The sequence below is a fragment of the Bufo gargarizans genome, chromosome 5 (genome assembly GCF_014858855.1).
Source record: "Bufo gargarizans isolate SCDJY-AF-19 chromosome 5, ASM1485885v1, whole genome shotgun sequence".
NCBI classification, from domain to species: domain Eukaryota; kingdom Metazoa; phylum Chordata; class Amphibia; order Anura; family Bufonidae; genus Bufo; species Bufo gargarizans.
In genome coordinates this window covers 105,939,284-105,965,362 of record NC_058084.1, presented here as the reverse complement: position 1 = coordinate 105,965,362, position 26,079 = coordinate 105,939,284, and the positions used below count along the sequence as shown (strand labels likewise).

General features: G+C 43.4%; 1 protein-coding gene across 3 annotated transcripts in view; it reads left to right on the top strand.

The window, feature by feature from the left end:
* The window catches only part of TRIM55 (tripartite motif containing 55), a 220,542-nt gene that overhangs the window by 78,122 nt on the left and 116,341 nt on the right, over positions 1–26,079 (top strand). The gene's annotated exons all lie outside the window — the stretch shown is intronic.

Below are 26,079 nucleotides of genomic sequence, written 5' to 3'. Positions count from 1 at the left end.
CTCTCAGCTCTGCAGCTGCTCCCTCATTATCCTCCACACTGACAGGTGTGTGTGTGTGTGTGTGGGGGGGGGGGGGGGGCTGCTTTATCTGCTCATATATCTGGTTTGATACCAGCTAGAGATTTGTATTGTTTGAAAGCTGACATTCCAAGCTTTCAGAAAATACCAGAATGACAGTACAATATGTTCAGTACAGGGAAAGATATCACTGAAAGAAATCGGGATGCAGTGAATGGAAATAAATAAAAAATTTCCCTGAGATTATTCCCGACTCAATTTCTGACAGTGATTTCTCCTCTGTTGGACTTTATCTGTCAATGTCAGCTTTCAAACAAGACCATGTGAATGTTTCTAGCTGCTACCATTCAGGAGAAAGCAGCATTCAAAGCAGCCCTTCCCCTCCACTTTCTGCCCGAGCCCAGGCACTCAGGGCTGAGCTCCTCCTCCTAGTGCTCTTCCCAGGGACTCAGGGCTGAGATCCTCCTCCTAGTGCTCTCCACAGGCACTCAGGGCTGAGCTCCTCCTCCTTGTGCTCTCCCCAGGCATTCAGGGCTGAGCTCCTCCTCCTAGTGCTTTCCCCATGGACTCAGGACTGAGCTCCTCCACCTAGTGCTCTCCCCAGGCACCCATGGCTGAGCTCCTCCTCATAGTGCTCTCCCGTCTTTTCCTTCAGGGAGGAGACAGCCTGCACATGACGACGCTGTGAGAAGAGGCTTGCTCAATTGGAAATTGACACGCATTCCTGGGTGTTATTATGAGGTGAAACTGAAAAAGATTAAATTATGAAGCACAAAAACACTTATACAGCAGGGTGTACTATACCATTAGGGTACAAAAAATGAAACGGCAGTTACATTTTAACAGCATGTAGAAAATTGCTTTACAACAGCCCTATGGTCCATAGACACAATGATCTGTAGGGGACCTTATTGACTTCTATGGGAGAGTTTTCTAGGCATGTTCTGTGACCTGTGCAGAGGTCATTGTACAAGGAAAGAATACATAAGCTCTCACAATCACCTATTGTGAATGGTGAATCCTGTCTTATCTATACACAGAGGTGATATCTTATCATTACAGGCAGGTTTAGAATAATATACGGTATCACTTCAGTAAAATGATCTGTAACAGACCAAGAAGTGGTGTCAATTATTAGAGATAGTGGCCAGTGTCAAAACTGCAGGATTTTATCTTTTTTTGTTTAAATATATGGAGTACATGGAAAATTAAGAAACATCATCAAAAATTATTTAAAAATATGTTAAATATAAAAAAGTGATTTAACAGCAGGTTATTTTCTAATGACACATTCCCTTTAATCTACATATAAGCTGATAAGGTTTCCACATGAGAACATAAATTTCAATTGTAACAAAAATATATAATTATTTAATCATACTGTATTTCCCCTTCTACTAATGTTATGGTTGGAGGCTTGCAGCACAACAAATAAACACTTTATTAAACCCATTGACCCAGCTTCACTGATCCTATAGTTGGCATAAACTTGCCACAGATTTATCACAGGGGCTCAGTCTGGATGATAAATGTGGTGCAGAGATAGACACTTTTTTCTAGCTCTATAGCAACTATTAGTTGGCTTACTTTGAGACTGAATTTTTCTCCTAAGTGTGCAGAATTTTTGGTGCAAAATGGAGCATCTTAGGCCACGTTGCTTTCACGCAAAACTCATCCCCCTTTCATTAAGCCCCATCCCTTTCAGTGTAGAATCCTTAATTGCGTCAATTTGTGCCACTTTTTAGACAAATTCTAGGTGTAGACACATTAGTAAATCTGGGCCATAAAATCTACTTCTTACAGATTTGGTAAAAAATATACTTTTAAAACAAACAATAAAATGCAAGTAAAATCTGTACAGCATGATGTCTTCCACCCCACAGTATCAATGTTTGACAATTGAACACACATGAATGTGCCTACAGAGCAATACTGGTGAACCAGCATTACAGCATCATGTGTGCAAAGTCATGAAGAATAAAATCCCTTCAAGTATCAAGTGCAAAAATTACACTTACGTGATATATAATGCTGATTACCTTGTGGGCATGTATAGTATTATCACCACTTCATAAACAGCAGCCTTGTGCCACGTACTGCTGAGGCCACTTATTGGGTGCAGTAGTCACATGGGAGAAATAGACACGTCAATGCTGCAGCCAAGTAAGTAAATTCCAGTAGGGAGGCTGGAAACGGAAGCACTAGAACAGAGAAGGGAATTAAATGCATGAGTAGAGCTTATTTTATTATTTTATCACAATTCCTGTCTTTGGAAAACGTTAAAATAACTTTGACAACCTATTTAAAGGGAACCTAAGCCTTCACTGAAAGCACAAAAGGTGCAGCAGCACTACTCAGAGCACTCTGCCTTCGGCTTGCATCAGCTCTGCTTTTACAACATGCGGAGTACGGATCCATAAAAAGTATATAGGATGCATACTCCACATGCTCATTTACTAATTTTGAGCTAAAAATTATTTTTTTAAATGGTCTTTATTAAAATTAAGCCATTCTGTCACAAATGGGTTAGCTGTTTGTCTGGCTGTATGAATCGTACTTTTTACTTTCACTTTGTGCCGTCATCTAATAAACCTTATCTCTAAATTACTTAAAGGTCATAAACACTTACTTAAGCCACATTTTTATCAGTAAGATAAGAATTGAGTTTTAATGAGTGTTTATAAGATCAGTAATCAGATATAAAGAGCCCGTCAAGTGAGCTGCCTGACGGAACAGAGCGAAAATTCAGATCCTGCTACTAGAGAAACTCAAGTCTGCACAAAGACAGGGGTTACATTTATTTTAACAAAGACCAATTGAAAAAAATTATTAGCTCAAAATGAGTACAATGCAATAATAAAAAAATATGCCTCCAAAAGTGCACATAGCCTTTACACAGCTTTTAAAGGGAACCTGACACCGGGATTTTGTGTATAGAGCTGAGGACATGGGTTGCTGGATGGCCGCTAGCACTTCCGCAATACCCAGTCCCCATAGCTCTGTGTGCTTTTATTGTGTAAAAAAAAACTATTTAATACATATGCAAATTAACCTGAGATGAGTCCTGTCCCTGAGATGAGTCAAGTTCCCGTTAAGTGTACCCTCAAATACATCACATAGAAATCAGTTAATATAAATTACAACTACTAGAAGAGTTTTCAAGCAAGTCTGATTAATTTGTACCACATTTCTTTCTCTAACTCTGTAATTATGGACGCACAACTATAAATATGTCTTTAATTGGTCATATTGATTAATTTTTCGAGCCTCTTAGCAAATATCCTGGAACATTGTGCTACTATTCAGACCTTGTGTACAACACAGTTGAGTCACATTAATATGACCACCTGATAATATCAAGAGTAACCACAGTGTGTAGCATGGACAAAAGCTAGACAGGCTGGTAGTAAGGTCCTGGTAGGTTGTCACAGGTATCTGGAGCCTTGTTGACTGCAGAGCATCCCACAGCTGCTGGAGGGTGCATAGGGAAGATCCATTTGAAGAATACAACTATCGAGGTGGTCCCACAGATGCTCGATTGGGTTATAGTCTGGAGAATTAGGGGGCCAGGTCAGTACTTGAAAGTCTTGGTCATGCCCTTCCAACCAAGGTCAGATGTTTCTAGCTGTGTGATAAGTCGCATAGTCTTGCTGGAAGATCCCATCCGACCACGGAAGAAATTCAGCACGTATGGGTGTATGTGATCTGCAAGAATGGATTTACACCCAAACCAGTTGAGAGTGTCTATCACATGGATGAGTGGACCCAGAGAATGTGACAAAAACATTCCCCAGACCATAACACTGCCACCAGCTTGTGTTCTTCCAGCAATGGTTGCACACCAACCTGTATCCATTCAATGAAGCAGAAAACATGACTCATTGGAGAAGGCATCCCTGTTCCAATCAGTGGAGGTCCAAATCGATACTGCTGTGAAAATTGAAGCCTTTTATGCCGATGCAACTTCATCAGCAGAGGAGCAGTGACCATCTTTAAAATGGAAGCTGCACTGTGGTGGACAACAAGGACAATTTTCTTTAGTAAATCTGTCCCACATGCTTTTATACTTTCCTTTCTCCTTTATTTTTATCATCTAAATGATATACTTTAGGTATTCCTCTTCTATAACATTATTTGGTGCATCTTATAGAAAGCACAGTGTTCTGTCGTGAAGATATGCCTTCTGTCATTGTTTGGACTTTTGGAAACAAGTACGCAATTTAGGGAAAAACAGATTACTATGTGACATTTACAAATTTAAGCCACTGGAGAGAATCATTAATATTTCTGTCTGCCTCCCTCCCAGGTTGTTCTTTCAAGTTGCTTAAGGCCAATCAGTCACAAGTTCAGTCACGATTAAATCCATGGTTCCAAATAGAGGACTACCTAAGCCATTAATTATTCTTCAGCAATCTGCCAGATTTGGCTGAAAATAAAATAAGATATTCAGGGTCACTTTGTACCTTGGTCGTATTTGAGTTCAAATGAAAAGTGGTTGATGGTTCTAATAGCAGGAGCTGAAGATTAATAATGCAGTTATCCATATTACTTGTACATTCAAGTCATTTCTTCTGGCTGCAGTAGGGTTTCATCATATGGTCCTTATTACTACAAATAGGCCAGTCTACAACAATCTTATTCAAGAAAGGTCAAGAATAGGCATTATTTTGGATTTTTTTTTCAATCTGCAACTATTGTAAACCAATGACAAACTGTAAATCCTTTCGGTCATGTTGCTTTTGAACTTAAAGGGCATCTGTCAGCAGATTTGTACCTATGACACTGGCTGACCTGTTACATGTGCGCTTGGCAGCTGGAGGCATCCGTGTTGGTCTCATGTTCATATGTTCCCGCATTGCTGAGAAAAATGATGTTTAATATATGCAAATGAGCCACTAGGAGCAACGGGGACATTGCTGTTGCTCTTAGAGGCTCGCCTCTCTTCGCAACTGCCTCACCCCCTGCACATTGATTGAAAGGCCAGGCATTATGATGTTTATACATCCTGGCCCTGTTAATCAAATTGCAGGGGGCGTGGCATTTATAGAGAGATCTGAGCCTCTAGGAGTAACAGCAACACCCCTGTTGCTCCTAGAGGTTCATTTGCATATACTAAAACTTCATTTTTCTCAGTAGTGCGGGCACATATGAACATGGGACCAACACAGATGTCTTCAGCTGCCAAGTGCACATGTAACAGGTCAGCCAGTTTCATAGGTACAAAACTGCTGACAGATCCCCTTTATATAGTCCCTATCAGGATTCTAATGTTAAACTATGAGGCTTTTCATACAGGTTGCATATGATATACACAGTTTTATTGTACCACATGTGTTGCTATTATCCATTTTGTTTATGTTAACCTCCTAAAGAGAACCTGTCACCATGAAATAAAGTGCAGACTGCACCCAGCCAGCATGTTATAGAGCAGGAGGAGCTGAGCAGATTGATATACAGTATAGGTTAGTAGGAAAACTTGTAATTTACACATTAAATCTCTGCACTTTCAGTTCCCTGTTCATGTGGGTTGTCTTGTCAACGACTGATAGCACTCACTGTGTATACTAAGATACTATAGCTGTCAGTCACTGGTAAGATAGCCCCTGTGTACATCTGAGCCCAGAATGAGCCGAGATTAAAATCCATATATTTTATGTTTTACTGAATCTTTTCCCACAAAACTATCTATCTGCTCACAAAGGCCTCGTTGTGTAAGGCTGAAATGTGGCATGGGTAAATAAAGTGCGCCCACCACCCGTTTCACACTATTTGGAGTGCTGCCTCTATTTTTTTTATTTTTGGATGTCTAGTGGATCCTGTTCTTGGATTCCAGAGGGACTGCACCCATTTGTTCTACTGACGAGTGCTGCTGTTTTCTCTGCTTTCTCAGCCACGTCTGCTCTTTAACATCCTGCCTGCAGATTGCACTGGATTGTGTAGTGATAGGTTCTTTTTTATCAACTGCCCACTGACTATGGACAGTGAGTCTTCCATCTGCAGCAATGTGTTTCGCTGTCTCTATAGTAGAGGGAGGTTAATGGCTTCCTGAGCATGTTTGCTCTAAGAAGGAACCGTGACTAACTACTTCGGTTCTTAGAGAAACCTCCTGCAGGCTCTGGAGGAAGCTTCTGTCATGGTTGTTAGCCTTTTGATCGCTACTGTGCAAGACATAATTAAATGGGGCTTTTGACTGGGTTAATGAGTTTCCTGATGACCCAATTTAAGACTGGGGACCTGTCTGCTGTAAGCCCTGGAGACCTGCTGTAAGCCCTGGACACCTGCAAGGACCACAGTGCTGTCTGTTCAGTAAGTCTACTTTTGGGGCACAATAAATGTTGCCCTAACAGCAGACTGTGTCATAGAGACACGGAACATAGGGGGTCATTTTACTAACCTATATATGCCAATCTTTGGCATATATCTGGCGTAGACTGTGGCACACTTTTCCCTACTCACGTCAGGTCTTAAAAAAAAAGGGGGCAAGTTGTTTAATTTATCATTTTCTATGCCTGTTTTAGGAGTAGAAAATGGTCTAAATGTAAGACAGCAAGGAAGCTATCTTACATTTAGACAGTTGGTGAATATGCCGAAGTTATGTAGAGGCTGGGGCCTCTACATACCATAACTTAGGCACAGCCATCGCATGTACAAAGGGGTATTAAGACCCCCATAATGTATTAGGGTATGTTCACATCTATGACAGGTAAATCCAGCAGTCTGTTCTGGCAGAGGAGTTACCCTATCCAACATAGCTGGACACTGCTGCATGCAGCAGCGTTTTTCTGCCACAATGCCGGCATTTATGCTCGAAACCCACCAGATCCCCGTTTGATCCCACTATGGTAAATGGGGATCTTGAGGTGTGTGATGGTGTCCGGCAATGCCGAATACTGTAACACTAGTTGTCTGCTACTCTGCCAGAACAGGCAGCCAGATACAACTTTTGCAGATGTGAACCTACCCTTAGCATAAAAGAGCATGCTCATACATTGTGGAGACATTTAAGAATTACGTTTTCCATGCCGGTCTCAAGTCCCTCTGTGCTGCCGGAGGAAGCACCAAACCTATGTAGAGGTGCAAAAATCAGCATGGAAAACAAAGTCCCCACCCACGCTATGCTCTATTTTCTCTCCACTTTGGAAAAGTGGCATGAGCGAGGATAAGTCGCTAATTTTACCGCACAAATGGCATATGAGAAAATTAGCGACCTATTTACGTCACAAAAGTGCCATAAATAGATTATGAAATATCCCTGTTTAAGTTTAAAAGTATTGTATGTAAAATAGCATGGGGTAAAATATGGGGTAAAAAAATGGTAATGTGACATTTAATAAAACAAGGCCTTATAAAAGGCTTCACTTCAACTGGAAAAATAAATAGAAAAGCTTCTTAAATGCAGAGGCAAAAACTAAAAAATAAACTTTGCTATTCAAAGGGGTTGTCTCACTTCAGCAAATGAGATGTTTTATGTAGACACAGTTAATACAAGGCACTTACTAATGTATTGTGATTGTCCATATTGCCTCCTTTGCTGGCTGGATTCATTTTTCTATCACATTATACACTGCTAGTAACAAGGGGTCACAACTACCCTTCAATCCAGCAGCAGTGGCCATGCTTGAACACAATAGAAAGAGGCGCTGACCTCTTTGGTGGCGGCAAGCACGACCACTGCTGCTGGATTGCAGGGTGTCCATAACTCCTGGAAATGAGCAGTGTACTATGTGATGGATAAATGAAGGAGGCAATATGGACAATCATAATTAAGGGTCTTTTCCAGTGATCTAAGCTCACTTTTCTGCGTTAGAGCTGAGGTTTTGGTTCTGTGAGTTGGAGGATGGAAATACAGTATGAGAGGAATACAGCAGAGACTCAGGTTCTTATCCTCCTCCCGGTAATATCTGAGCTGACATTAATGCATTATCCACACTGTAATCACTTGCTCGGGCAATCTACTGCACACATCATTATTCAGCCAACTGACAGACACTTTGTTGGTCTGGAGCTTGCTGATTGGTTTTACTTGCTCCATTGACATGAATTTGATTAGCTGTCTTCAGTCAATTGTTGCATGCTCTGATGAAAAGGCACATGCTCATTGGCTGAAGCTTCCAACCAATTGCATGTTCCATATACATCATTGGCACAGGCACTTAAACCTAGAGCTAGAATAAAGACCGTACCGCCTCAGGAATGATCGAAGTTGAATACACATTCAAGTTATGATGGTCCAGGACATCGTAATTGAAAACCATTGCAACCCAAGGCCATCACAGCTCAGGGGATCACTGTACATTAATCTGCTTAGCTTCTTCTACTCTACAACATTCTGCCTGAGGATTAAACACCCTGTTCAGTGTAACAGTTTCCCATAAAATTCAGACAGATTAGAACTAGGCTAGATGCACCAAATTCATCACAGCGGTAACTTTAGACCGTATTTTGGTACGTGATACTATGCCCCGTTTTCCTCTAAGCACCACTGCCTTGTCTAGCAAGGCACAAATTGTGTCTAAAACATAAAATTGGCACTTACAGCAAGGTTATTTATTGTATGATTGAATTTAAAACTAGTTTTACCTTTACTGTAGATCGGCGGTGCACAAACCACGGCCTGCAGGCCTCATGCAGCCCTCAGAGCCAAAGTTTGCGGCCTCCTTGTTGCTGCTGGACAATAACACAGCTGATTGTGTGATTACAGTTCCTGCTCCTGTATTCTAGATGGAGCAGGTCGTGGAGGACCCGAGAAGAAGACAGTGGTTTATTACTACTTTTAAATGAATAAAAAATAATCTCCCCTGTACGTTTGGTATCGCCGCATCCGTAACTACCTCCACTACATAAATATCATGTAAATTATCCCCTACGGTGAACGTCGTAAAAAAAAAAAAAAAAGAACACTGCAAAATTTATAACATCAAAATTCAATGGCAGTATTGTGCTGTTTTTCCCATCTCCCTCTCAGAAAGAGTTAATAAAAGTTATGTGTACACCAAATGGCACCGTTAAAACTACAACTTGTCGCGCAAAAATAAGCCCTCATACAGCTATATAGACGGGAAAATAAAAAGTTATAGCTCTTGGAAGGCGACAATAAAAAAAAGGAAGAAAAACACTTGGTCAGTAATGCACAAAACAGGCTGGTCACTAAGGGGTTAAAGGGTTTTTACTGTAAAAAAATTTTTTTAACAAGTTTCTGTAGCATGGCTCCTGAAACAGAACACAAACTGACCTGCTCAATGTCATCCCCACTGTCCCCATCTTCCAGTCCCTGCACTGTTTACACCTGGCAGTGCATGCACCTGGCCACATTTACTGCTCGAATCAAGTGACTGGTTTCAGCAGTGAAATGCTGTTTGTGGCTACATCACTGCTGAAGCCAGTAACTGTACAGTATGTGACTATGCCCACAGCCAGAGAGATGTAAATAGGGTGGGGACCAGAAGGTCGAGGCAGTGGGGGCAGTGCGGAGGACCAGAGCGGCAGGGAGCCAACAAGTATAAATCTTCTCTATCAGGGGCCATGCTGCAGGAACTTGTTACAGAATCATTTTCACTGGGAAGCACCTTTAAGGCTGAGTTCACACGAGCGTGACAGATTTGGTCCGGATGCGTTCAGGGTGCGTTCAGTTAAACTCGCACCATTTTGCAAGCAAGTTCAGTCAGTTTTGGCTGCAATTGCGTTTAGTTGTTCAGTTTTTTCCGCGCGGGTGCAATGCGTTTTGATGCATTTTTCACGCGCGTGATAAAAAACTGAATGTTTACAAACAACATCTCCTAGCAACCATCAGTGAAAAACGCATTGCATCCGCACTTGCTTGCAGATGCAATGCGTTATTAACGCAGCCCCATTCACTTCTATGGAGCCAGGGCTGCGTTAAAAACGCAGAATATAGAACATGCTGCGATTTTAAAGCATTGCAGAAGTGATGCGTGAAAAAAAATGCTCATGTGCACAGCCCCATTGAAATGAATGGGTCAGGATTCAGTGCAGGTGCAATGCGTTCACCTACTGCATTGCACCCGCGCGGAAATCTCGCCCGTGTGAACTCAGCCTAAGCCTCCATTGCACTGCATGATATTTAGAACAATTACTGGGAGTAAGTGTTCATAGGAACGCTCATTCCTGATATCCCGCCTGTATAATTGTGCTGCTGATAGATAAATAAATGAGCAATGACTGGTTTGTCTGCTGATTTTATTTTTCATCAGGATGAAACATGCCCAATAATCTGCAGAACATCGGTCTGTGTAATAATAGGCCAATGCAAAACGAGTGCCAATCGTCTTTTTTTTTCCAGCCGCTTGAAATAGAGCAATGTGACAATGCGGTCCCCAGACCAAAAAAGGTTGGGCACACCTGCTGTAGATACATGTGTTGATGAAAAATGTATACATCACTCGCTATAGATGTGGCATGTCTGGACTGTTGCCAAGCTGCAGCATATGCTCCTGTCTTATGACATTTACTGACAACAGTTCAGTCTCCTTGTTTGCCACAAGGTCAGCCTAGACTGGATACAATTGTAGGAAACCCTCTGCTGGTAGACATTAAAGGGGTATTCCCATTTTGGACACTGGGGGGCATACCACTAGGATATGACCCCAATGTCTGAAAGGTGTAGGGCCCGCACCTGTACTTAGAATGTAGCCAGCAAAGTGCCTAGCAATATTCTAGGCAATATGCCCTTAATGTCCAAGATGGGAATATCCATTTGAAGGGGTTCTGCAGTTTGTTTCCTCTGGATAGATCATCAGCTTCTGATCAGCGGGGGTCTGACACCAGGAACCCCCGCCGATCAGCTGTTTGAAAAGGCAGCGGCGCTCCAGCAGCGCCGCGGCCTTCTCACTGTTTACCGCTTACCCAGTGACGTCACGACTAGTATCAACTAGCGTGTGTGGGGCTAAGCTCTGTTCAATTGAATGGAGCTTAGCCGCGCCCACGCTAGTTGATACTAGTCGTGACGTCCCTGGGCCAGCGGTAAACAGTGAGAAGGCCGCAGCGCGGGTGTCGGACCCCCGCCGATCAGAAGCTAATGATCTATCCAGAGGATAGATCATCAGTTAAAACAAAGAGCAGAACCCCTTTAAGTAGTACAGGTTTTTGTAACAAGAATCTTCTCATTTACTAACATTAAGCAGAAATCTTGAAAACCATGAGGAACTGAAACACAAACTGTGATACAAGGTTGAACAATGTATCATTACGCCAAGGTTTAGTTTCTGAGTGATAGTTTTTTCACTTTAGGCTACTTTTACACTTGCGTTGTTGTTTTCCGGTATTGAAATCCGGCAGAGGATATCAATACCGGAAAAAAAACTTTTCTGCTTGGTCTTCATGTCATCTGAATGGAAAGAGATCGGTTTAGGATGCATCAGGATGTCTTCCGTTCTGTCAGCATTCCATTTTGTGACCAGACACAAATCCGCTGCAAGCTGCACTTTTGTGTCCGGTCATAAAAATGAAAAAAAAAAAAAAACAATAAACGGATCCGGCACTAAAAACAATGTACGTCAATGGTGATGGATCCTTTTTTTTGGGAGCCTAAAAAAACGGATCTCTCACCCATTGACTTTCAATGTTTTTAGTGACCAATCAGTTTTTCCCCTGGCAGATCTTAATACTGAAATTAACAGTAGCGTTACTGCTGGCAATTACGCCAATGATTAAATTGTGTCTTGGTTTCTCAGAAAAAGCATCCAACATCAAAGAAATAATTTTAAGTGTTTTTGGCGATACCACTTCAGAACACAGCTATGACAAGGATATTAGTGTTATCCTCCCACACCCAAAATTTGACATCTCAAATATGAACCACAGGGATGCATTGAATGTACCAAACTTGACTGTTATAAAGTCTCTTTTAACCCAACGTGCTCCAGACTCTCGTCTGCATTGCTTTTCTCCAACATACAAATGTTCAGCTTCTCCTCGCTGTGTGGGATTAACTTAGGGCAGAGCAATTTTCTTGTGCATGTAGGCTATCCTGGTGCTGCAGATGAAAATAGTTTTACCAGTCCTAATGCATCTCTCAAGGAGGCAATTAAAGATATCTGCAAGAGAAATAAAATAGCACTCGAGATAAAAAAATATTTACAGAAGACGTATATGAAAACCATCTGAAAGACAATTCCGAGCTATTGTTCTTTGCTACTTTATTCTAAGGGCATCTGCAAAAGTTTTCATCTAATGAATTTTAGATTCAGCTAATGGCTCTTTTTAATATCTGGCTTGACATATTAGTGTGTCATGCCCACCCACGGTTGGAAAAGGTCTCGGTGATTATGTCCGCAGACACTCCATTGCTCAAACCATTATGAACACAGTTCCATATTCTATGGTGTGGCAGGGAAGAAATTAAAGTGTATATTGATTGACATTCTGGGTGGTTATACACAATGGAAAGACATATATAGTTGTAGGTGCTCGGTGCTCACCACTTAGGGCCCTTTCACACTTGCGTTGTCCTGATCCGGCGTGTCCTCCACTTGCCGGAGGTACACGCCGGATCCGGAAAAACGCAAGTGTACGGAAAGCATTTGAAGACGGATCCGTCTTCAAAATGCTTTCAGTGTTACTATGGCAGCCAGGACGCTATTAAAGTCCTGGTTGCCATAGTAGAAGCGGGGAGCGGCATACTTACAGTCCGTGCGTCTCCCGGGGCGCTCCAGAATGACGTCAGAGCGCCCTAGGCGCATGGATGACGTGTACATTTGATCACGTCATCCATGCGCCTGGGGCGCCCTGACGTCACTCTGGAGCGCCCCAGGAGCCGCACGGACTGTAAGTATGCTGCTCCCCCGCTCCCCGCTACACTTTACCATGGCTGCCAGGACTTTAGCGTCCCGGCAGCCATGGTAACCATTCAGAAAAAGCTAAACGTCATATCCGGCAATGCGCCGAAACGACGTTTAGCTTAAGGCCGGATCCGGATCAATGCCTTTCAATGGGCATTCATTCCGGATCCGGCCTTGCGGCAAGTGTTCAGGATTTTTGGCCGGAGCAAAAAGTACTGCATGCTGCGGTATTTTCTCCGGCCAAAAAACGTTCCGTTCCGGAACGGAAGACATCCTGATGCATCCTGAACGGATTTCTCTCCATTCAGAATGCATTAGGATAATCCTGATCAGGATTGTTCCGGCATAGAGCCCCGACGACGGAACTCTATGCCGGAACCGGCCAACGCAAGTGTGAAAGGGCCCTTACAGGTTATGTTCCGTTTTACGTGGCTGCTTATTGGCTTACAAGCCTATAGAAAAGGGTCCGGCATGCTTGAAAAAGTCTTTTTTTTTTTTGTAAATGAAAATAAATCAATCCTAAAAAAAAGTCCTTGTAGCAACAGACTTGACTAAAAATGAATGAATTCTCCTGAAACAAAATGCAGTGAATGCATTCATGGACTTGAATAGAGAAGGAAAGTAATCCAGACCCAAAAAGGGAACTGATTTCAAAATGATTCCAGCACCTAGTGTGGAGGGATCACAAATTTTTACGTAATCGGGTATCCTCTAGTGATGTAGGTTATAATAATGAAAAACTTGTCTAGCAAAAATTTTAGAGAATTTTTTGAGTTGAAGGCTATGTACACCTTTGGAGGCAATTTTTTAAAATTATTGCATTGTACTTATATTGAGCAAAAAATTTTTTTTTTCAGTTAGTCTTTATCCTTTTTTCTGTACAGAGATGAGATGCTCTAGCAGCAGCCTGTGGATTTTTTGTCTTTTCCGTCATCTGGGGAGCAGGCGGACTCCTTAGCTCTGATCTTTGATCTTATAAACACTCATTATAGCTCAGATCTTATGTTACTAATAAGAATTTGTCTTAAATAAGTGTTTATGGCCTCTTAGAAGTTTAGATATAAGGGTAATTAGATAACTGGCACAAAGTGAAAGTGAAAGAACCAGTCACACAGCTAAAACAACTGTTAACCTTTTGTGACTGAAAATATGATTTTTAGCTAAAAATGATTAAAATGCAATCCTAAACATGCCATTTAATGGAAGCTTTTTAATAATTGAAGGCCTTTTTCAAACAGACCTTGAAGGACTCCATCATTTATAATGGGGTCCATCAAGTTTCTGTCTAGGTTTTGGTATTTGTATGGCAAAAATATTGCTACAGACTGCACACGTTTTTCCATCCGAAATATTGATGTTCTTGACTTAAATCCAAAGACATCAATGTGAATAGAGGCTCATTTAGAACCTATAGTTTTAATTAATCAGCTTTAGATTGTTTTGGTTATTTAGGAAAATTGCATCCTTCAACTTGAAAACAATAACTCGGGTTTATATTTTGGATTCACCCTTTTTCATGGAGTTTTTAACTATGTTTTTTGCTGTTTTAACCTAGTCAGCTGTTACTTTAAAGAGGTCCTGTCACCTCTCTTGACATGTCTGTTTTAGTAACTAAACACGTTCCCCATGTAATACTAATTCTGGAGCATGTTCTCTTATGACTCCATGTTATGCCATTCTTCTCTTATTCCTGATAGAAGTTTATGGACAAAGATACTGATGCGTGTTACCAGTTTGGAGGGGAGTTCCTGCACAGTCAATTGGTAGCACCCATCTTTACCTTTACCCATAAAGTTCTAGCAAGAATAAGTGAAGAATCATTGAAGTCGAGGGTCTTCTCTTCAAGGAAGAGACTAATATTATTGGAGATTGCACAATGCTAGTCTCAGTGGGGAGAGCCTCCTGAGATCAATCACGCATGCACTAATGCAGTTGTAAGCCTGAGATTTCAGAGCCAGAACCTGGTTCTCTAAATCAGGCCAAGAGGGGCAGTGCCTACGGTAGGGAGGAGGAGGTGAGGCAGTGCTTCAATGGGCTAGGCCAGCCCTTTTGTGCTCCAAACATTTGCATAAGAATAAAAGTAAAAATGCTTCTGCAACTGTACGTCAGATTAGAGGACTCACCACGTTGAACCCTACAAGGCAGTATGATGGGTTTAATAGGGTTGATCATGGGGACAAATGCGGTTTAAGAGTGATGTCCAAACCTTTAAAGCTCAATCACTGTATGTATGCACTGAAAATCATTCCTATAGCTGAGACACCAGGGACTACTCTGTTTTTTTGCAGTTGATCCCTTTCATTATTGTCTAAATGTTTTCATTTCTGGAGCTGGGGGTGTAAGGGCCTCATATTCTATCTTTATAGGTATAAGGTGCTATTCACACGTCCGCAACTTGGGTCTGGATCCGTTCCGCAATTTTGCGGAATGGGTGCAGACCCATTCATCTTCAATGGGGCTGGAACGGATGCAGCCACTATGCAATTCCGTTCCCGAAAAAAATAGAACATGTCCTATTCTTGTCCACAACTGCGGACAAGAAAAGGCATTTTCTATTATAGTGCCGGTGATGTGCAGTCAGCGAAATGTGGAAAGTTATTGCCGGTGTCCGTGTTTTGCAGATCCGCAATTTGCGGACAGCAAAACACCTGTGGACATCTGAATGGACCCTAGGTTAGATGACATTTGTTTGTGAAATGGTGAAGGTGATTGCCACCCACGTACATGCTCATTGTCCAGGAAGGATTACATTGTGATCAGAGATTCCATCTAGAGAATTTGGTTTTGGTGTATTTCCCTTCCTGCTTAAACTTCTGGCACCCTCTTAAGCCAGCAGCCTATAGAGGAGAGCAGATGACAATCCTAAAAAAGAGTTAGTCAAGTGGTGCATTTTCCCACAGACACAAAATGACCTTGTCACGTCTGTAGAGCAGTAAACAAGGTTAAAGTTACTATGCTAACGGTTACATGGAAACCTGATTGTCCACCATTTCCCTAAACTGTCTTTAATCAGGGAACCATAAATCTAGAAACTCTGATAACCCAGCACTTGCTTCCATTACAGAAATAAATTGCAATCTTAACTTTCACAATCTGCCTCCCTGCATCAAATATGGGCAGCCTGTTTGCACATATCTGATACATTACATTCTGTCTATCAGGTTTAAAAACTTTGGATAAATCAATATTATAAGCATATAAGAAAATTTATAATATATCTTATTTGAGAAATCTCCCTCTTTTTCCACTCCTCCCCTCCCCTTTGCTTCTTGATTATTCAATCTCAGTTCATTGGTAAACTCTGTATTCAGAGAAGCAGAGACCAAACAGATTTCCAGCTTCATTGACAGATCAGGTTATAGCTGGTGCATATTAAAGTCTAATAAGTAAGTAATTGTTTTATTGTCTTACCCTAGTGCTGGAGAACATGATTTCCTCTTCTTTAGGTGTTCTGTGAATGGGAGATATCATAACAGCCAGTGCCCCTCCTCCTGATTAATCGGGATAACTGAGAAGGTAGAAGGGGAAATTGGTGATATGTCACAGCCTATGGTGTGCTTAGTGACACTTTCCTTCACTTGATTGCCCGTGACTATGTTTGGTGTTGTGTGCATGTGGTGGCAGTGTCTCAGCCTTCTGGCTGATCCCCAGGACATGGTTGCCACGCATGCCGTTGCCCGTGGTAACAGGTGGAGTGTGATATTTATGTGTGTAATTCCCCTTTAAGTGGCCGTCTTCCCTTGCCTTGTGTTGGAAGGGTTAACTTCCTTCCTAGTGTGTGTGCACTGGGTGTGTCTGTGTGTGGGTGTGGCTACATGGGCTATTTAGCCTCTGCTGTGATCAGTAGTCTGAGGGGTACTTCAGCCATGGCTAGCTGGAGTCATCCTCCTGTGATATACCATCTGCCAGTGGGGGCCACCCTTGTGGTCATAAGTTCATGTATGGTGTTATGAAGGTGTGTGTTTGGTCTCCTTGTTATTGCAGCTTATGGTCCTGGGTTCCTGTGTGATGTGTGCTGTGTCCGCCATATTTTGTGGACAGCAGCGCTTCTACATGGGTTCCAGGCTTTGTGTCTGTGGCAGGTAGGTGTTACTTGTTGCATTTACCTGCCATTGCAATAAGCTGTTCATGTTTCCCTTTTTATGTAGCTTGGCCAGTGAGACTCCTGTTCCTACGTGTCTAGGAGGAACAGGTCGTCTTACCCTGCTCCTAGTCCAGGGTCACCCTGAGGGCTAGTAGGAATATTAGGTTCCGGAGTATGAGCCCTCCTACCATCAGGGTAGGCTCATACGACTAGGAGACAGGGTCAGAATTAGGGATTGATAGGAGGTGACCTGTTCCCTGATTCCTGTCCTGGCATTGCATAGACCATCCATCTTCTGGCATCACACGGCTGAGGGTTTTCCCCATCCTCAGCCGTGACATGATAATTGTAAGATACATGTCATAAAACGGCCAGGTAGGGACAAGTGTGGGGGGGGGGGGGGCAGCAGAAGGGCCATGGGCAATGAGTGCTTCCATTCTGGAAAGGCTCATCTCTACATATTCAACTGCATCGCTGTACTCAGGATAGGATGAAGAGTTTAATGCTGCAACGTGGCATAGGAATGATGTCTCACTGGCCCACTGTTTCCTCTAATAGGCCTTAGTCGTAATTCCTGTATCCTATCAGAGGCCGGTGTCATCATTATCACACTGCCTGAGCCGGGCTACTTAGAGCTCAGGGCACAGATGGGAAGAGGTCTGTGTCTTGAACTGCATCACTGACAGCAGTATGGAGGTAAGTATTTGAGTTTATTATTTTTATTTAAGAAAAGTCTGGTTTTAGAAACAACCAGAGTGGGAGCCTGCGCTGATTGTGGTGTAGTCAAGGGCTTAGAGACACAAACACTGATATAAAGTTGTATGGATTGGTACCTTGTAGAAGATCGTTGTATGCGTGGAAGATTTTCCTTGTTATCGCAGGGAAGCTGGTGTCCGGATGGCTTCTGGTTCAACCTTCTAGCGTAAGTGGTGCTCCGGCCGGCAGCCCTTGACTACACCACAATCAGCGCAGGCTCCCACTTTGGTTGTTTCTAAAACCAGACTTTTCTTTTATATATGTGTGTTCAGATTTTACCAGTCTAAGCAGCAGACTGTGTCTGGGGACCTAGCAGCGATTCCCTCACGGGTGAAGAGTGTCAAGTGGCTACGGTAGCGCGGGTGGGCAGATACATTTTATATTATTTTTATTTGGCATGCTGTTGGGCCACAATGGGGGGGGGGGGGTCATTATTTTGTAACTGGAGAAAGCACTATGGAGACATTGCAGCTGTAAAAAGGAGCATTTTTGTACTGGTACACATTCTAAGGGGGCCACTGTGGGTAAATTCGTTCCACTGGGGCAGTGTCGGACTGGGGGACTGGGGTACCTAGGGCCCACCAGTAAAATTTATTTTGGGGGCCCACTGTACGGATACATTAAAATATAATAAATAATCTAACAAGTTTTTTTATATGAACATAGGCTGGTTAAGGTGCGGTACATTGAATATATATATGTAGTGCAGGGAAATCAAATGTGTTATGTGCCACTTGTGCAGGGGGTGGGAGAATAGGGGCCCACCTTGCTCAGAGGCCCACCGGGGGATTCCCCTGTAACCCTGTGGGCCAGTCCGAGCCTGCACTGGGGGCACTAAAAGGGGGTAGTGTTTTCTACTAACCCATGTTATAAGGAAACATTATTTTTGTACTCGCACACATTCTAAGGTGGCCAATATGGAGACATTTGTTCTACATGTGGTACTAAAATAGTTTTTTTTTATGACACACATCATAAGGGAGCATTTTTTTGTATTGGCACACATAAGAGGGTATTTTTGTACCATCACACATATAAGGAAGCATTTTTGTACTGGAACACATTGCAAGGGAGAATTATTTTACTGGCAAATAGAGATGGCCTTGTGGTTCGCCCGGCGGTCGTTTTGCGGCGAACTTTGCTCGTTCGCTGTTCACCTAACAGGCGAACATATGGCGATGTCCACCAGCGCCATATTCTTTGCATTGTGCAGAACTTTGACCCAGAACACATCCATAATGTGGGACAAGACAGCCAATTGAGACATTTCAGCACATGGCCACACACCCTACCCTGTAAATAAACCTGATCTAGCCACCATTTTACATTCAGTTTTTTGCCAGTGTAGGGAGAGGTTGCTTTGTGAGCAAGGACAGGCTGTTAGAGAGTATAGAGACACCAAATGCTAGCTAATAGGGCCACAAAAGTCCTTTTAAGGACTGGTATAGGTGTTGTGCTATCGATAGGTGTGACATACTGAGGGGTGTAATATACTTATACTTTCTAACATAGAAAGTATATTATAGTGCATTTGTATCGTGCAGCAGTTGTGTGCGGTTCTGCTGCGATACTGCAGCTACACAGAGTGACAAACGCTATTGTAACAACTAATTGCCACTGGTGTGCTATACCAGTTGCCCCCAAAAAAATCTAATTGAGGCAGTGGTGTGATATACCTATTATATGATTTCTATATAGTGCATTTGTATAGTGTAGCATTTTTGTGCGGTAATGCTGAGATACTGCAGCTATATAGAGTCACAAACGTCATTGGAACAACTAATTGCAACTGCTGTGATATAACAGTTGCCCCAAAAAAAATCTGATTGAGGCAAGGTGCGATATACCTATAATATAATTTCTATATAGTGCATTTGTATAGTGTAGCATTTGTGTGTGGTTCTGCTGAGATACCGCAGCTATACATAGGGACTAATGACATTGGAACAACTAATTGCAACTGGTGTGATATACCAGTTCCCCCCCAAAAAAACGGATTAAGGGGTTTAAAATATACCTGCCTCCACAAATACTGCTCTTCTCTAGGGACTTTGACACAGGGTCATTTTGAAAATGACAGGCATGGGAAGAGGCAGGCCATTCCGCAGGGGTGGTAGGGGTCCAGCAGGTGCACCAGGCCGGGGCCTAAGTGGGAAGTTGGAGAAGGTGCATGCGATTATGTCAAAGGACGCACCAGAGTTGGTTGAGTGGCTCACTCAGCCTTCCGTTTCTGCACCCTCCTCATCCTCTCTATCTGCACCATCCTCACTCTCTGCTGTGTGCACCCGCAAAGACACCACCATCACCATAGCCGCTCTACTCGAGTCAGAGGAATTATTTTCCCATCAATTTCCAGACCTTACCGATGCGCAGCCATTCTTGGCATCGGATGAGGAAGAAGGTAGCAACGGCCGCCACCCAGCAGTCTGATGACAGTACCCAGATCAGCCCAAGGAGGGTGGTCCCACTGTTGCTGCCTACTCCGAGATCTCTAATGTCAGTGTTGGTGAAGGTGACGATGATGATGTGTCGATGGACGTCACGTGGGTGCCCACAAGATAGGAAGAGGAGGGGAGTTCAGAGGGAGAGACGGAGCAGCAGATAGGGAGGAGAAGGAGGAAAAGCAGGCAGAACTCACAGTGTACAGGAGGAAAAAAGCAGACTGCAAATGTATCTGGAGCGAGCCATCCACCATGCACGGTCACATCTTGCACTAACAGGACGCCGGCACATGGCTCCGCAGTGTGGGCTTTTTTTTTACGTGTCAGCTGCTGATAATAGTGTTGCCATCTGCAACCTGTGCTGTCAACACATAAGTTGCGGTGAGCCCAACACTCACCTAGGGACGACCACCTTAAGAAGGCACCTGGCCTCCCATCACCGAGCCCAGTGGGAGCAACGCCATCAGAACCCACAAAGCTACACTCCTGGTGCTCCACGTCCTGCCTTTTCTCCTTCTCCTCTCTCCTCCCATTTGTCCTCCACTCCACCTTCCACCGTGCCGTCATCGCATTCATCTGGCACAAAGCAGGCTTCCATGGCCCAAATGTACGAATTGCATGCAGGCCTGCCTCTTCTTCTCCTCCTCCTACTCCATCCTCCGTCTCCTCCTCGGCTGACTCCTCCTTTTCCACTGCTACCACCTCTTCCGCTGCACCCCCCAAGCTCCTCAGAACCTATTTGACATGCCAGGTGAGACGTTGCCATGCTGTGCTGCGTCTGCTGTGCCTGGATGCCAAGAGCCACACCGGTCCTGCACTCCTTTCAGCTCTGCAGTCACAGGCCGATCAGTGGCTAACCCTGCTTAATTTGACAGTTGGTAAAGTGGTGTGTGCTAACGGTGCCAATCTGCTGAGCACGCTGAAACAGGGCAAAATGACACATGTGCCATGCATGGCACACGTCCTGAACTTAGTCGTGCAGCGATTTGTTGCCAAACACCCCGGGGTCCAGGACGTCTTGCAGCAGGCCAGGAAAATCTCTGCACATTTTAGAAGAACTTTCACAGCCATGGCTCGCCTTGCTGACCTTTAGCAGTGACACCACTTGCCCATCAGATGTCTGATTTGTGACTGCCCGACACGCTGGAACTCTACCTTGTATATGCTTGATAGGCTTTTCCAGCAGAAACGTGCCATTAACAACTACCTGTATGAACTCTGCGGCAGGACAATTTCTGGGGAGCTTGTTTTTTTTTCACCACACCATTGACTGCTCATGCGCGACGCATGCAGACTTCTGCGGCCATTTGATGAGATCACCAAACTGGTCAGAGGCAGCCAGGGCGCCATCAGTGACATCGTACCTTATGCCTTCTTTCTGGAGCGTGCATTGCGTTGTGTCATTGATCAAGCCATCGAGGAGCAGGAAGTTGAGGAAGTCGCAATGCTGAATGAATTCCCGGGGGGGCTACTCCATCTGAGACAAGTCAGCAGGAGTCTGAAGAGGAGTCAGAGGATGATGGTGCCTGGGGGGAGGAGGAGGAGAAGCAAGAAGAACAGGCTTTCAACTTTTTTGGGATCCCTGGTGTTGTCCGTGGATGGGGGGAGAAGACAGAGGACGACATTCTCCTGGGCGATAAGCAGGAGCCAGGCCACTCCACCGCTTCCAATTTAGTGCAAATAGGGGTCTTCATGCTCCAGTGTTTAAAGAGGGACCCCTGTATAAAAAGCATAAAGGGCAAGGACCAGTACTGGGTGGCAACGTACTTAGACCCCTGGTACAAACACAAAATGGTGGACATGTTACCAGCATCACAGAGGGCTGTCAGAATGCAGCATTTCCAGGCCTTGCTGCGAGAGATGCTGCATTCTGCTGTTGCGGGTGCTGGCAGAGGAATTTCCATTTCCACCCACAGAGAAACAAATGCGAGTACCAATCCTACAGCGCATGCAAGAAGAAGGCGGCTTGAAGATGTGTTGGTCACTTCGGATATGGGAGCATTCTTGCAGTCAACCCATTGACAGCCGCCCTCCAAATCCAGCCTCAGGGAAAGCCTAGACTGACAGGTGTCCGACTACATCGGGTTAACGTCCGATGTGGACGCTTTGAGAAGCGAGGAACCCCTGAACTACTGGGTGTGCAGGCTTGACCTGTGGCCAGAGCTGGCACAATTTTCCATGAAACTCTTGGCTTGCCCCTCGTTGAGTGTCCTGTCCGAAAGGACGGTCAGTGCAGCAGGGGGGATCGTGACCGATAAGTGCACTCGCCTAAATCACGACAGTGTGGACTACCTCACATTTCTAAAAATGAATGAGGCATGGATCTTGGAGGAATTCAACACCTGTGACGACCATGTTTAATTGAATTTCCTCATGACAGCCCACAAATATCCGCCACCACCTAAACGCGAGATTGTGTTTGCGAATCATCCCAGACGATGTTTGTTTATCACTACTGGCAAACATTATAAGGAGTCATTTTTTGTACTGGCACACATTATAGGGAAATTTTTGCTAATGGGGAACTATGGGGGCATTATTACTTCTGGGGGCAAAATGAGCGACATTATTACTATTGGGTGCACTGTTACCACACAGTGCACTCTGGCAGAGAATTATTACTATTGGTGGGACTTTTAGGAGGACTGTTACATTGGGAGGCACTCTGGCACGGTATCAGCTTAGCACAATTATTTTTGGAAGACACTATGTTTATGACTCTATAAGTTTTAGGGAAACTATTTGCTGGGAATAGTTATTTTTTGGGCACTGTCTGCCAATAAGGGGAACTTTCTGTGCGGTAATAGTATTTTGAGGAGGAGGATGGAAAAGTGGTTGTCAAACTCTGCAGAGACAAGAGATGACTGAAAGAAATCATCATGGCGGTCTGGTGTGAATGGAGAAGATAAAGAAAGCGAACATCTACATCAGAGGGGACATCACTGGATGTAGGAGGTATGTGGTGCTGTATTACCCTGTATGTTTTGTAGCGGTGTATGTAATGTTTTCAAAGTACGTCTTTAACAGTAGGGCTGGAGGGAAGGGGTTAAGTTAAGAAATTGGCGTGGGGCCTACTGTACTCAGAAGTGTAACTAAAGGAAGCTGTCAGAAAATGTGTCTTGGGTGCCCAAAGTCAGGAAACCAATGTGCTCTTTACAGGGTATTCAGATACTGTTACGGCTGTGGATGTGTAACCACTGTGCAAACCACCAGGAGCGATTGGCTGCTGACCCACTGGCTCGTAACCAGGAGGAGGAAGGGGTCAGGGCAGGTGAATAGGCAGAAGTCAATACACAAGTGGATAAACAATTATAGCTGTTTTACAGCAATCTAGCAGAACCTAGCAGATCCATGCAAAACATGTTGATTAGGCACGGGGTGGAACCAAGACTCCAGCATATGGGCTTATGCACACGAACGTATATATTTAGCGGTCCGCAAAACACGGATCCACAAAAAATACGGATGACGTCTGTTTGAAATCCGTATTGAATCGTTTTTTTTTTTTTTACTGATCCATTGCAAAATGGACAAAAATCGAACATGTTCAATCCTTTTTGCAGAACCTCAAGGGGACATCTTTTTTTTTTTGCGGACACATTGAAGTAAATGGTTCCGCATACGGGCGGCAAAAAAACCCCGGAGAGACATGGGAAAAAAAATATGTTTGTGTGTATGAGCCCTGTCTAGGAGAGCTGACAGATGAAAGAGAGGAAGGTGTTAACCCTTGCAGTGCTGAAACTTAGATGAGATACACTAAATACTAGTCCCGATTCACACACAGGCAGTTGGCGCCCATGCGCAAGGGACAGCAGCAGTATGAGCTACCATTGTAACAAATCCGCGGCTGTGGCAATGAACTGAAATCTTTGCCCTGGGCGAAGGAAAGCCAAAATACAGCTATGTAGATCTGGCCCTGATCATGGGGATTGCGTGAATTGGTGGAATCTTTGTAAATAATTTATTGACAACCAATCACACGCATCAATAATGAAAACGCACTTATTCTTAATAATAAATATAAGATATGCGTGACATTCCTTCGCGTGGTTTAATATATCATGCTAGTTTGAAGCTAGAAATGCAGCATCAGAACATTTGGAGACGTAATATTCCAGATGACCTCACAGGTGACTGATTATTTCATGAATGGCCTTTAGAAAGAGCATCCTAACTGAAGAAGATCAGGAGACCAATCATTTTTTACGTGAACCTTTTTTTTTTATGCTTCCATATGACACATGGTTAAGAATGAAACGTGTTAGTGATTTGGTCACATTTCAGTTTGGGTCACTTTTTCGTAAGCTGGCTTTATTGAATGCAATGAAAGCTATATGAATGTTTATTAGATTTAAATGTGAAGGTTTATTGGTTTGAGATAGGGTTAGAAGAACAATTTAAATGCAGAAAAGAAGAAGATTGACGATCAAAATCCCTTGCATTTGAAATATTGTACTTTATATACACCATGGGTGTTGCATGTGATTGTAAGTGATCATGGCTTTTAATCTGGAGTGAGCTCATCTTTATACTGGCTAAACTGGTGCCATTAACATAGTAATAAGTGTACTGAGAAGAACATACTTTCATGCAGGGTTTTATAGGATATTAAACGTGGAACATAAAGTCTTAGGCTACTTTCACACTTGCGGCAGTGTGATCCAGCGGGCAGTTCCGTCGTCGGAACTGCCCGCCGGATCCGCCGATCTACCGCTGACTGAAAGCATTTGTGAGACGGATCTGGATACGGATCCGTCTCACAAATGCATTGCAAGGACGGATCCGTCTCTCTGCTTGTCATGCGGACAGACAGATCCGTCTGGCCGGAAGGACGGATCCGGCATTCCGGTATTTTGAATGCCGGATCTGGCACTAATGCATTCCTATGGGAAAAAATGCCGGATCCGGCATTCAGGCATGTCTTCAGTATTTTTCACTGGAGATAAAACCGTAGCATGCTGCGGTTTTATCTTTTGCCTGATCAGTCAAAATGACTGAACTGAAGACATCCTGAAGCAAACTGAACGGATTACTCTCCATTCAGAATGCATGGGGATAATCCTGATCAGTTATTTTCCGGTATAGAGCCCCTGTGACTGAACTCTATGCCAGAAAAGAAAACTGCAAGTGTGAAAGTAGCCTTAACTATTCTATGTAGTAATTATGGCTTTCATCAGCATAGAGGGAAATGTTGCATGTTTCCTGTGAACAGATATATGGTTTTGTAGAAAAATGTTTATGGATGTTTTTGGGGTATCCTTAATTTTTGTGCAATGAACACAGCATTGGAACAGTGGAAGAAAACTGCAATAATATATGAGCCCTCAAAGCTAAATGACAAAAGAAATACAACCTTCAAGTAAATGAGACAGCCAAGCTGATCCACGTAGTCTGAACATACTAAATCATAGATCATAATTTGTAAGCTGAACCCCAATGCAGAAGGTAGAAATAAAATATGTTTTTACCTCTATTAGAAGTGATCACATTGCTGAGATTCTCACTATGCTCAGAATCGTGGAGCCACAGCACTTGTTAAAGGGGCTTTCCAAGGCCCCTGAATTGATCACCTATCTTTGGCATAGGACATTAATATCAGTTTGGTGGGGTTCCAGCATCCTCACTGATCCTCTGTTAGAAGAGGTCATGGCACTTCGGTGAGCAAATGTGCCACAGGATGCCATATGGAACCTGTATGCTTCCATGCCCAATCGTATCTCATCTTGTATCCAGGTGGCCCAACAGGTACTAGACCCTCCTTTCATTTGTACCGTTTTTCCCAATAAACATATATTTTCACTCTAATATTCCAATCGCTTATATATATCATTACATCCACACATATAACATTTTAGATTTAGCTAGGCAATGCAGGGTCTTGATCTGGTTGTTGTTCTTCCACCCCTTGATTGACATGGCTGTGTGATATGGGGCATTGTCCTGCTGAAAAATATAATCGTCATAGTTGGGGAACATTGTTAGA